This window comes from Pleurodeles waltl, chromosome 7 (assembly GCF_031143425.1).
Source record: "Pleurodeles waltl isolate 20211129_DDA chromosome 7, aPleWal1.hap1.20221129, whole genome shotgun sequence".
NCBI lineage: Eukaryota > Metazoa > Chordata > Amphibia > Caudata > Salamandridae > Pleurodeles > Pleurodeles waltl.
This window is the reverse complement of record NC_090446.1, coordinates 349,443-361,739: the sequence shown is the minus strand read 5'-3', so window position 1 is coordinate 361,739 and position 12,297 is coordinate 349,443. Positions and strand designations below refer to the sequence as shown.

The window sequence follows — 12,297 nt, the reverse complement described above, 5'->3', positions numbered from 1 at the left end:
CACTCATGTATCTCCCATGGGGATGTGACAAATTTAGCCTGCAACTTCTCACTCCTGGCTTCCCAAAGAAGCTTCCTGAAGCTCCATCTTTCCAGGCTTCTGGGCATTAAATGGGATCAAACAAGCTTCGCTCATCACCACAAGACTTCAGGTCTAAGGACGTCTAGCAGAGGTATGGAGAGAGGCATGGCAGTATAGTCTTGTGCTCAAAGTCACAGATGGCAGGACTTGAGGTCTCCCAGAGACAGGGACAGAAGCCTGGTTGTACAGCCTTGTATTTACAATCACAGGGACCAATAACTAGGTGCTGGGAGATCAAGCTGAGGCAGGGAGAGAAGCCTATTTGTACAGCTTTGTGCTCACACAGTCACTTCGACCGAGAATGAATCCTGGGAGATCTAGTAGAGATGTGGAGAGAGGCCTGGTTGTACACCTTTGAACACACCGTGAGTGGGGAGAAGACTTGATCCAGTTGGATCTAGTAGCGGGAGAGAGGCCTGGTTGTACACCTTTGAACTCACCGTGAGTGGGGAGAAGACTTGATCCAGTTGGATCTAGTAGCGGGAGAGAGGCCTGGTTGTACACCTTTGAACTCACCGTGAGTGGGGAGAAGACTTGATGCAGTTGGATCTAGTAGCGGGAGAGAGGCCTGGTTGTACACCTTTGAACTCACCGTGAGTGGGGAGAAGACTTGATCCAGTTGGATCTAGTAGCGGGAGAGAGGCCTGGTTGTACACCTTTGAACTCACCGTGAGTGGGGAGAAGACTTGATCCAGTTGGATCTAGTAGCGGGAGAGAGGCCTGGTTGTACACCTTTGAACTCACCGTGAGTGGGGAGAAGACTTGATCCAGTTGGATCTAGTAGCAGGAGAGAGGCCTGGTTGTACATTCTGATGAATACTTCTAAGCACCGATTTCTCACCTTTTGAATATCCCCCAGGTGTCAGACTTGATTCAGTAAATCTCAAGAAGTAGCTTTGCACGCCGATTTTGGCTCTAGAAGTGACATGCGGGGAACCTGATGCGCATTAACATCAGTTCTTTCTTTCCACGCCAACATACACCATCATCTCTTTCGAGATGGTCATTTCAATTTTGCTACAGTGTGCAAGGCAATATATCACCACCCAAACCTACAGGGTTTAAACTGTGTGGGGAATGTCACCAAAAACCTGTGTGTAACCGATCCGCACGTGGTTTGCCTGTGGTGGCTGGGTTTGACCCCGACTCCAAGGCCTGCAGTGAATGCGCCTTGAAGCACCCAAAACCCACCTGGGATTGAGATGCAAAGCTGTTCATCACGAAGCACGGCAGGACTCCACGTCGTGACTGGTTGAGTTCCAAGGGGCGTTCTGATCCCACTTGAAAGGTCATACCTGTGACAGATTGTCACCACCGTGCAAATCTTTGGGTAAGTCAGAGAAAAAACAGAAAAACTTCAAGCAAGACTTTGCCCCTTCCCAAACTCTTAATCACCTGAGAACACGCTAAGACATCAACGTATCTCCCAGTGTCGCTTCCAAACCCGTTCCCTCTCGAAGCTGATTCTGATCCTTGTCCTGAATTTCCAGGCCTGTCTGCAATGCCTCAGCTAATCGAAGAGTTCTATGATGCCAAGCTGTGGCTTTTTGCCAGCTCCCTGTAGGGTGCCTTTAGGCCCCAATGAGCTGATGGGTCTCCCAAATGGACTTCCACCATCAGGTCCACCCTGAGTGCCAGTCAAACTGTCAGGTTTAATTCTGGGTTACAGACCAACTTTGGTACTGGCAGCCTCTCTGCGCCACGGAACATGATCCACCAACTGTGGGCCACGGACACCAGATGATGATGGGCAGCCCATAGTGCTGTGCGACACAGAGACGGCTCTGCTCCAACTTCAACCAATGCCATGCATTTCTCTCATAAAGCAGCCGCCTACTGCCCACTGGTTTAATTCTGATACAGTGCCCCTTCCCCTCAGAAGAGCTCACGTGCTACATGAATTGTTTAACACAGATTTGGATAACGGTGTCTGTGATGCTGGGGATGAGTTTGCTCAGCTCTAGCATGATGACAGTTGATATGAGAACTTCCAGGATGGCAGAGGTCTGGATACTTCACCAGACACTGGGGGCCCGATTCACAAAGGTAAACTTAGATGTCTGGTCTAAACTTAGACTAAACATCTAAGTTTATGACTTTGGAATTTACAAAGGGCATTTACATGTACTATCTTTAGGTCCACACTCAGGCTTATCTCTGCCCAGAGTGTGGACCTAAAGATAGGACTCGTAAATGGTCTTTCTGAATTCCCAAAGTTGTAAATTTAGATGCTTGGTCTAAGTTTAGACCAAGCGTCTAAGTTTACCTTTGTGAATCAGGCCCTGGGTTGGTTTTGCCTCCTGGCATTGCAACAGAGAAAAGTGCCTCCTTTGCGATGGCTGTGTGGGTGGTGACAGAGGTCCTTGCTTTTCAACTCTACACTCAGGAAGTTAAGTTCAGTGTCTGAACTGAGGTGCTCCAACCTGATCAAGCCCATACTTACCTTCAGCAAGGCTCTTACAGACACACTTTTGTGGATCTGGGCCAAACCCGCTTCAAGGCCCCTCTGTTATTTCATCTGTTGCAGGCATCATTGCTGTTCTCCGGGCGACCCAGACTTCCTCACCCACCCCTCACTCCTAAGAGCCTTGTGGTACAAGCTTCGGCCAGCATGGTGAACCCGACTTCATTCCTATCTACTTCCCCTGATAGGGAATCCAAGAGGAAGTGAGTTTTGTTTTCCATACATTTGGCCCTTCACTCAGTGGATGGCAGCTGCCTTTAAGGATGCTACCCTCATACTTTGTAGACCCTGTGGCCCAGGTGTTCCCTTAGTGTACTTGAGGAAGAGTTTGCCATCCTGCACAGGATGATCGTGATGCCACCAAATTCACCATCTTATGTGAGCTAGATACCACGGACTGTATTGGTGGGTGCATAGCCTCCAGCACGATCCTTCTCAGTCATGTCTTTATGCGGTCCACTGATATTTTGGGTGGTGTCCAGGTCAGTCTCATGGACATGCCCTTGCATGGTTACTGTCTTTTTGGGGATGAAGTTGACTTGGCCTTAGAGGCCTTTAAAGATGACAGGACCGCAGTGCGCTTGCTGTCCCCATCGCTGCAGGAAGCACAGGGCCTTTTGGCCAAAGGAGTCATAGAGAGGCTCCAGATGTTGGTTGTGGTTGTTGCTCCTGTTACTTCTTGGGGCTCAAAAAAGTCTGTTCCAACCTAGACGTTCGCCTTTTCATTGAGCTTCTCAAATTCAAGATGCTGACCCTGGCTCAGGTCTTGTCAGCTCTTGACCCTTGGTTCTGGATGGTAGCGTTGGGCGCCTAGGACGTGTATTTCCACATCCCCACCCTGCTGGCCCACAGATGTTACCTGCGGTTCACAGTGAGCCAGGAGTATTTTCAGTTTGCTCTGTTTCTCTTTTGCTTTAGCAGCACCCTCAGGTGTTCACGAAGGGGATGGAGATGGTTGCAACGCATCTTCAGAGGCCGGGGTCCCAGTCTTCCCCTTCCTCAGTGACTGGCTTCTGAAGACAGGTTCGCTGTAGGCAGTCGTCACCACCTCCAGACTGCGCGAACCTCTCAACATTGTTGGGGGTCACTATCACCATTCCAAAGTCACACATGATTCCATGGCAGAGGCTCCCTTTATCAAGGCCATTCTGGACATGGCATAGTTGCATACCTCCCTCCCAGAACAGATAATCCAGGACATGCTGGCTGTGATCCCAATGTTTCAGCTTCGGTCCGGGTTTGCAGCATGGATGACTCTGAGGCTGTTTTCGACTGATTATGGCCTTCTCATCAAGCACACCAGACAGCACATTCATACTCTGAAGTGGGATCTGGAGTCCCAGTGGGCACAGCGACAGAGGGATCTCTTAGATCAGGTCCAGATTTTGGATGAAACTGAAAAAGACCCGCAGTGGTGACTGCTGGAACGTGAGTGGGTCAGTGGCAGACCCCTGTTACTACCCCACCTGGAGCTAACAGTGATGATCGAAGGATCGCTTCTGGGTCAGAGTGGCAACGTGGAAGAGGTGGAGATCCGAGGCTTATTGCTTCCCACAGAGGCTCGATTCCACATCAGCCTGTTGAAGCTCTGAGTCTTCCTTCCACTTGGCATTGAAAGCTTTTCTTCTATCAAAGGCATGCTGCTGCCAGCTGTCATCGAGAACACCATCGCCACGTGATACTCCAACAAGCAGGGCAGAGCGGAGTCGTGGACCCTGTGCTAGGACGCCCTGCACCTCGGGCGATTTCCCTGGTGGGATGCCACCCGCCAGGATCTCTGAACGCGAGAGTAGGTGAACTCTGCTGCAGATTATGATTGCCAGTTACACCTGGAAGTGGTGCAAGGATTTCCATGACTGGAGAGGACCTTGGCTCGATCTTCTCGCCACGGCCAACAATGTGCAATGTCAGCGCGTTTGCATGTTGGAGTTTCCAAGGTGTCTCTTGCTCAGAGATATGTTCTGGTGGTGGAACGTAGGACTCCTGTACACCTTCCCATCAATACCTATCTTGCCCCGAGTTCTGAAAAAGATCAGCAATGACCGAACCAAAGTCATCTAAAGGCTGAAGATTGGGCATGGACAGTAAGGTATCCCAAACTCCTGGGCATGAGCATCTCTTCTCTGATCAGGCTTCCACTTCAGGTGCAGCAGCAGGACAGAGCCCTGCATCCGAACCCTCACGCACTCCACTTCCATGCTTGGTGACTGAGCAGCAACAGTTGAGAGTTTTCAATCTTCCCCCGGAGGTTGTTGATGTGATCTTGGCAGTCAGATGTCTCTCAAAAAAGTCTGTATCGGCACAATGGGTGAGCGAGCCACAAGACCTCTCCGTCAAACCACCCCACACCACTTTCTACTCAAACAAGTTGGTCCTCTAGACTTGAGACTCCTTGCTTCCAAAGGTAGGGACTCCATTTCCTGTCAGCCAGAATATTACCTTTCCTGCCTTCTTTGCTCCATCTCACCCCTATGAGGAGGAGAGACTCCATCGATTGGATCTTAGCTTCTATACTGTTCACCCCAGAGGAGACCGGGTAGGTGATCGGTGCAATATTGGATTCTGTGGAGTGAGGAAAGGCGAAGCAGTGCAGTAGTGGACCGCTTCTCGCTAGATCGCTCTATGCAATAAGATTAGCTGTGCAATAGCCAAGAAGCAGCATCCGAGAGGCACGCAGGCTCACTCCACCAAGACCCAGGCTGCTACCACCGCACTTGGAGTGCCTGTCCTGGACATTTGCTAGGTGTCTGCGTGGGCGTCACTCCATACGTTCACAAAGCACTATCGTCTGAACAGCCTTGTCGAGAAAGACACTTTGCATGCTCGGTCCTGCAGAGCTTTTCGGTTTGAGCCAGTTCACAGACCCCCATCTAAGAGGTACTACTTTGGTATCTATTCAAAAGAATCTGCTCTTCAGAGGAATCTGCTCTTAGAGGTCTCTAGCTGAAGAACAAGTTACTTATATGAGGTAACGATATTTCTGTAAGAGACTATTTAACTGCAGGTTCCTCACTGACCTTCCCTTCTTCCCTCGTCTGCGACCTGGACTCTTCTAATAAGAGTCCCCATTATAGTTCTGCACACTGGTCACTACCAATATGGAGACTGGATTCTGCGTGTGCGGGCAGAGACGGTTCAGCACGCAGAGTGATGTCAGAGTGCATCAGGCCACTGGGCATCGCTTCCGCGTTGGAGTGACGTCGGTGTGGGTCCACATGTTGCCCACAGTGGCACGGCTTGAATTTTTTTCAGATCCAGTCCGACGTCTGGGAAATATTCAAAAGGTGAGGAATCTGCAGTTAGAGTCTCTACAGGAGAAGTAGTTACTGGAGGTATGTAACGTGTTCGCAATCACTGGGGCCGAGACTTGATGATGTGAGCTATCAGAGAGACAGGAGAGAGACCTGGTGGTACAGCCTTGAGCTCACATTCACAAAATACAGGTGTGATGCTGGAAGATGTAGTAAATCCACCAGGTGACCTGGATTGATCCATCCACATCTCCTCCACATCTGGGACATGCTGAAGAGGAAAGAGGCGGCCATTATTGTTTCATTGTCTTTCTTATTAACGTAATGGTGTAGAGAGTGGAGGAAAGTGAAGTAGCGTCAACCTGGTGGGTAAACGGGAGTCTTCTGCACAACGGGGTGGTTGGCATCTCTCCATGGCGACTGCAAGCCAGGCCCCTGTCACACGTTGTTGTGATGGAGCTTTCACTGCTGCTGCTAGTGACCCACCAATGCTGTGTGTGTGGGTGCACGCGTGCATGCGTGACAAAAGCTTGATCCCACCCTATCATATCTGTGTTTTGAGGGAAGCTTGGGTGGCTGCTGCCAGTGAGACACCTATCATGTGCGTTTGTGAAGGAATCTTGTGTGGTGCAAACTTGTACTGCTGCTGTCTGTGCTGCACCTAGTCTGCATGAGAGAAGCCTGTGCTGTACTTAGACTCTGTGATAGAAGCTTGCACTGCTGCTCTCTGTGCTGTGCTTAGTTTGTGTGAATGAAGCATACACTGCCTGTACTGCACCTAGCCTGTTTGAGAGAAGCTTGTGCCGCTGCCTGTGCTGCACCTAGCCTGCATGAAGGAAGCTTGCACACAGCTGTCTGTGCTGCATCTAGACTCTGTGAGAGAAGCTTGCACCACTCCTGTCTATGGCACACCCTGTCGATGTGAGAGAAGCTTGCACCACTGCAGCACATTCTGCACTTAGTCTTTGTGAGAGATGCTTGCTCTACTGCTGTTTGTGCTCCATCTAGACTGTGCGAGAAGCTTGCACCTCCGCTGCCTGTGCTGCATCTAGACTGTGTGAGAGAAGCTTGTAACGCTGCTACCAATGCTGCACCTAGTCTGCGTTAGAGAAGCTTGCACCGCTGCTACTTGTGCGGTATCTAGAGTCTGTGAAAGAAGCTTGCAGCACTGCAGCCAGTGCTGCACCTAGTCTGTGTGAGAGATGCTTGCACTACTGCTGCCTATGCTCCATCTAGACTCTGTTAGAGAAGCTTGCACCACTGCTTCCTATGCTCCACCTAGACTCTGTTAGAGGCGCTTGCACCACTGCTGCCTATGCTGCACCTAGTCTGTGTGAGAGAAGCTTGCACCGCTGCTGCCTGTGCTGCACCTAGTCTGTGTGAGAGAAGCTTGCACTGCTGCTGTTTGTGCTGCACGTAGACTCTGTGAGAGAAGCTTGCTCCTCTACTGCCTGTAATGCACCTAGTCTGTGTGAGAGATGCTTGCACCACTGCTGCCTATGCTCCATCTTGACTCTGTTAGAGAAGCTTGAACCACCTCTGCCTGTGCTGCACCTAGTCTGTGTGAGAGAAGCTTGCACCATTGCTGCACATTCTGCACCTTGACTGTGTGAGAGAAGCTTGCACCTCCGCTGCCTGTGCTGCATCTAGACTGTGTGAGAGAAGCTTGTACTGCTGCTCTCTGTGCTGCACCTAGTCTGTGTGAGAGAAGCTTATACCGCTGCTACTTATGCTGCACCTAGTCTGTGTGAGAGAAACTTGCACCACCTCTGCCTGTGCTGCACCTAGTCTGTGTGAGAGAAGCTTGCACCACTGCTGCACATTCTGCACCTTGACTCTGTGAGAGAAGCTTGCACCTCCGCTGCCTGTGCTGCATCTAGTCTGTGTGAGAGAAACTTGCACCACCTCTGCCTGTGCTGCACCTAGTCTGTGTGAGAGAAGCTTGCACCACTACTACACATTCTGCACCTTGACTGTGTGAGAGAAGCTTGCACCTCCGCTACCTGTGCTGCATCTAGACTGTGTGAGAGAAGCTTATACCGCTGCTACCTATGCAGCACCTAGTCTGTGTGAGAGAAGCTTGCCCAGCTGCTGCCAGTGCTGCATCTAGTCTGTGTGAGAGAAGCTTGCACACAGCTGTCTGTGCTGCACCTAGACTCTGTTAGAGAAGCTTGCACCACCTCTGCCTGTGCTGCACCTAGTCTGTGTGAGAGAAACTTGCACCACTGCTGCACATTCTGCACCTTGACTGTGTGAGAGAAGCTTGCACCGCTGCTCTCTGTGCTGGACCTAGTCTGTGTGAGGTAAGCTTTCATTGCTGCTGCCTGTGCTGCACCAAGTCTGTGTGAGAGAAGCTTGCAGCGCAGCTGCCTGTACTTCACCTAGTCTGCATGAAAGAAGCTTGCAAAAAGCTTTCTGTGCCACACCCAGTCTATGTGAGAGAAGCTTGCTCGGCTGCTGCCTGTGCTGCACCTAGTCTCCATGAAAGAAGCTTGAACACAGCTGTCTGTGGTGCACCCAGTCTGTGTGAGAGAAGCTTGCACTGCTGCTGTTTGTGCTGCATCTAGCCTCTGTGAGAGAAGCTTGCACTACTCCTGTCTGTGCCACACCCAGTCTGTGTCAGAGAAGCTTGCGCCACTGCTGCCTGTGCTGCACCCAGTCTGTGCGAGAGAAGCTTGCACTGCTGCTGTTTGTGCTGCATCTAGCCTCTGTGAGAGAAGCTTGCACTACTCCTGTCTGTGCCACACCCAGTCTGGGTCGGAGAAGCTTGCGCCACTGCTGCCTGTGCTGCATCTAGTCTGTGTGAGAGAAGCTTGCACCTCTGCTACTTGTGCGGCACCTAGAGTCTGTGAAAGAAGCTTGCAGCACTGCTGCCAATGCTGCACCTAGTCTGTGTGAGAGAAGCTTGCACCACAGCTGTCTGTGCTGCACCTAGACTCTGTGAGAGAAGCTTGCACCACTCCTGTCAGTGCCACACCCAGTCTGTGTGAGAGATGCTTGCACCACTGCTGCCTGTGCTCCACCTAGACTCTGTTAGAGAAGCTTGCACCACCTCTGTCTGTGTTGCACATAGACTGTGTGAGAGAAGCTTGCACCACTGCTGCTTGTGCTCCACCTAGACTCTGTTAGAGAAACTTGCACCACCTCTGCCTGTGCTGCACCTAGTCTGTGTGAGAGAAGCTTGCACCACTGCTGCACATTCTGCACCTTGACTCTGTGAGAGAAGCTTGCACCTCCGCTGCCTGTGCAGCATCTAGACTGTGTGAGAGAAGCTTGTACTGCTTCTACCTGTGCTGCACCTAGTCTGTGTGAGAGAAGCTTGCACACAGCTGTCTGTGCCACAACCAGTCTATGTGAGAGAAGCTTGCACCTCTGCTGCTTGTGATGCACCGTCTGTGTGAGAGATGCTTGCACCACTGCTGCCTGTGCTCCACCTAGACTCTGTTAGAGAAGCTTGCACCACCTCTGTCTGTGTTGCAGATAGACTGTGTGAGAGAAGCTTGCACTACTGCTGCCTGTGCTCCACCTAGACTCTGTTAGAGAAGCTTGCACCCCCTCTGCCTGTGCTGCACCTAGTCTGTGTGAGAGAAGCTTGCACCACTGCTGCACATTCTGCACCTTGACTCTGTGAGAGAAGCTTGCACCACTGCTGCACATTCTGCACCTTGACTCTGTGAGAGAAGCTTGCACCACCTCTGCCTGTGCTGCACCTAGTCTGTGTGAGAGAAGCTTGTACCGCTGCTCTCTGTGCCACACCCAGTCTATGTGAGAGAAGCGTGCACTTCTGCTGCCTGTGGTGCACCGTCTGTGTGAGAGAAGCTTGCACCACTGCTGCCTGTGCTCCGCCTAGACTCTGTTAGAGAAACTTGCACCACCTCTGTCTGTGCTGCACCTAGTCTGTGTGAGAGAAGCTTGCACCACTGCTGCACATTCTGCACCTTGACTCTGTGAGAGAAGCTTGCACCTACGCTGCCTGTGCTGCATCTAGACTGTGTGAGAGAAGCTTGTACTGCTGCTACCTGTGCTGCACCTAGTCTGTGTGAGAGAAGCTTGCACACAGCTGTCTATGCTGCACCTAGAGTCTGTGAGAGAAGCTTGCACCACTCCTGTCTGTGCCACACCCAGTCTATGTGAGAGAAGCTTGCACCACTGCTGCCTATGCTCCACCTAGACTCTGTTAGAGAAGCTTGCACCACTGCTGCCTGTGCTGCACCTAGTCTGTGTGAGAGAAGCTTGCACTGCTGCTGTTTGTGCTGCACGTAGCCTCTGTGAGAGAAGCTTGCTCCTCTACTGCCTGTAATGCACCTAGTCTGCGTTAGAGAAGCTTGTGCTGCTGCTACTTGTGCGGCATCTAGAGTCTGTGAATGAAGCTTGCAGCACTGCGGCCAGTGCTGCACCTAGTCTGTGTGAGAGAAGCTTGCACAGCTGCTGCCAGTGCTGCACCTAGTCTGTGTGAGAGATGCTTGCACCACCTCTGCCTGTGCTGCACCTAGTCTGTGTGAGAGAAGCTTGCACCACTGCTGCCTATGCTCCATCTTGACTCTGTTAGAGAAGCTTGAACCACCTCTGCCTGTGCTGCACCTAGTCTGTGTGAGAGAAGCTTGCACCATTGCTGCACATTCTGCACCTTGACTCTGTGAGAGAAGCTTGCACCTCCGCTGCCTGTGCTGCATCTAGACTGTGTGAGAGAAGCTTGTACCGCTGCTCTCTGTGCTGCACCTAGTCTGTGTGAGAGAAGCTTATACCGCTGCTACTTATGCTGCACCTAGTCTGTGTGAGAGAAACTTGCACCACCTCTGCCTGTGCTGCACCTAGTCTGTGTGAGAGAAGCTTGGACCACTGCTGCACATTCTGCACCTTGACTCTGTGAGAGAAGCTTGCACCTCCGCTGCCTGTGCTGCATCTAGTCTGTGTGAGAGAAACTTGCACCACCTCTGCCTCTGCTGCACCTAGTCTGTGTGAGAGAAGCTTGCACTACTCCTGTCTGTGCCACACCCAGTCTGTGTCAGAGAAGCTTGCGCCACTGCTGCCTGTGCTGCACCCAGTCTGTGCGAGAGAAGCTTGCACTGCTGCTGTTTGTGCTGCATCTAGCCTCTGTGAGAGAAGCTTGCACTACTCCTGTCTGTGCCACACCAGTCTGTGTCGGAGAAGCTTGCGCCACTGCTGCCTGTGCTGCATCTAGTCTGTGTGAGAGAACCTTGCACCGCTGCTACTTGTGCGGCACCTAGAGTCTGTGAAAGAAGCTTGCAGCACTGCTGCCAATGCTGCACCTAGTCTGTGTGAGAGAAGCTTGCACCACAGCTGTCTGTGCTGCACCTAGACTCTGTGAGAGAAGCTTGCACCACTCCTGTCAGTGCCACACCCAGTCTATGTGAGAGAAGCTTGCACTTCTGCTGCCTGTGATGCACCGTCTGTGTGAGAGATGCTTGCACCACTGCTGCCTGTGCTCCACCTAGACTCTGTTAGAGAAGCTTGCACCACCTCTGTCTGTGTTGCACAGACTGTGTGAGAGAAGCTTGCACCACTGCTGCCTGTGCTCCACCTAGACTCTGTTAGAGAAACTTGCACCAACTCTGCCTGTGCTGCACCTAGTCTGTGTGAGAGAAACTTGCACCACTGCTGCACATTCTGCACCTTGACTGTGTGAGAGAAGCTTGCACCGCTGCTCTCTGTGCTGGACCTAGTCTGTGTGAGGTAAGCTTTCATTGCTGCTGCCTGTGCTGCACCAAGTCTGTGTGAGAGAAGCTTGCAGCGCTGCTGCCTGTACTTCACCTAGTCTGCATGAAAGAAGCTTGCAAAAAGCTTTCTGTGCCACACCCAGTCTATGTGAGAGAAGCTTGCTCGGCTGCTGCCTGTGCTGCACCTAGTCTCCATGAAAGAAGCTTGAACACAGCTGTCTGTGGTACACCCAGTCTATGTGAGAGAAGCTTGCACTGCTGCTGTTTGTGCTGCATCTAGCCTCTGTGAGAGAAGCTTGCACTACTCCTGTCTGTGCCACACCCAGTCTGTGTCAGAGAAGCTTGCGCTACTGCTGCCTGTGCTGCACCCAGTCTGTGCGAGAGAAGCTTGCACTGCTGCTGTTTGTGCTGCATCTAGCCTCTGTGAGAGAAGCTTGCACTACTCCTGTCTGTGCCACACCCAGTCTGTGTCGGAGAAGCTTGCGCCACTGCTGCCTGTGCTGCATCTAGTCTGTGTGAGAGAAGCTTGCGCCGCTGCTACTTGTGCGGCACCTAGAGTCTGTGAAAGAAGCTTGCAGCACTGCTGCCAATGCTGCACCTAGTCTGTGTGAGAGAAGCTTGCACCACAGCTGTCTGTGCTGCACCTAGACTCTGTGAGAGAAGCTTGCACCACTCCTGTCTGTGCCACACCCAGTCTATGTGAGAGAAGCTTGCACCTCTGCTGCCTGTGATGCACCGTCTGTGTGAGAGATGCTTGCACCACTGCTGCCTGTGCTCCACCTAGACTCTGTTAGAGAAGCTTGCACCACCTCTGTCTGTGTTG

The 12,297-nt window shown here is 51.8% G+C and overlaps 1 protein-coding gene across 1 annotated transcript in view; it reads left to right on the top strand.

Annotated features, from left to right (window-relative positions):
• The window catches only part of CLCN1 (chloride voltage-gated channel 1), a 609,758-nt gene that overhangs the window by 532,703 nt on the left and 64,758 nt on the right, over window positions 1–12,297 (top strand). The window lies entirely within an intron of this gene.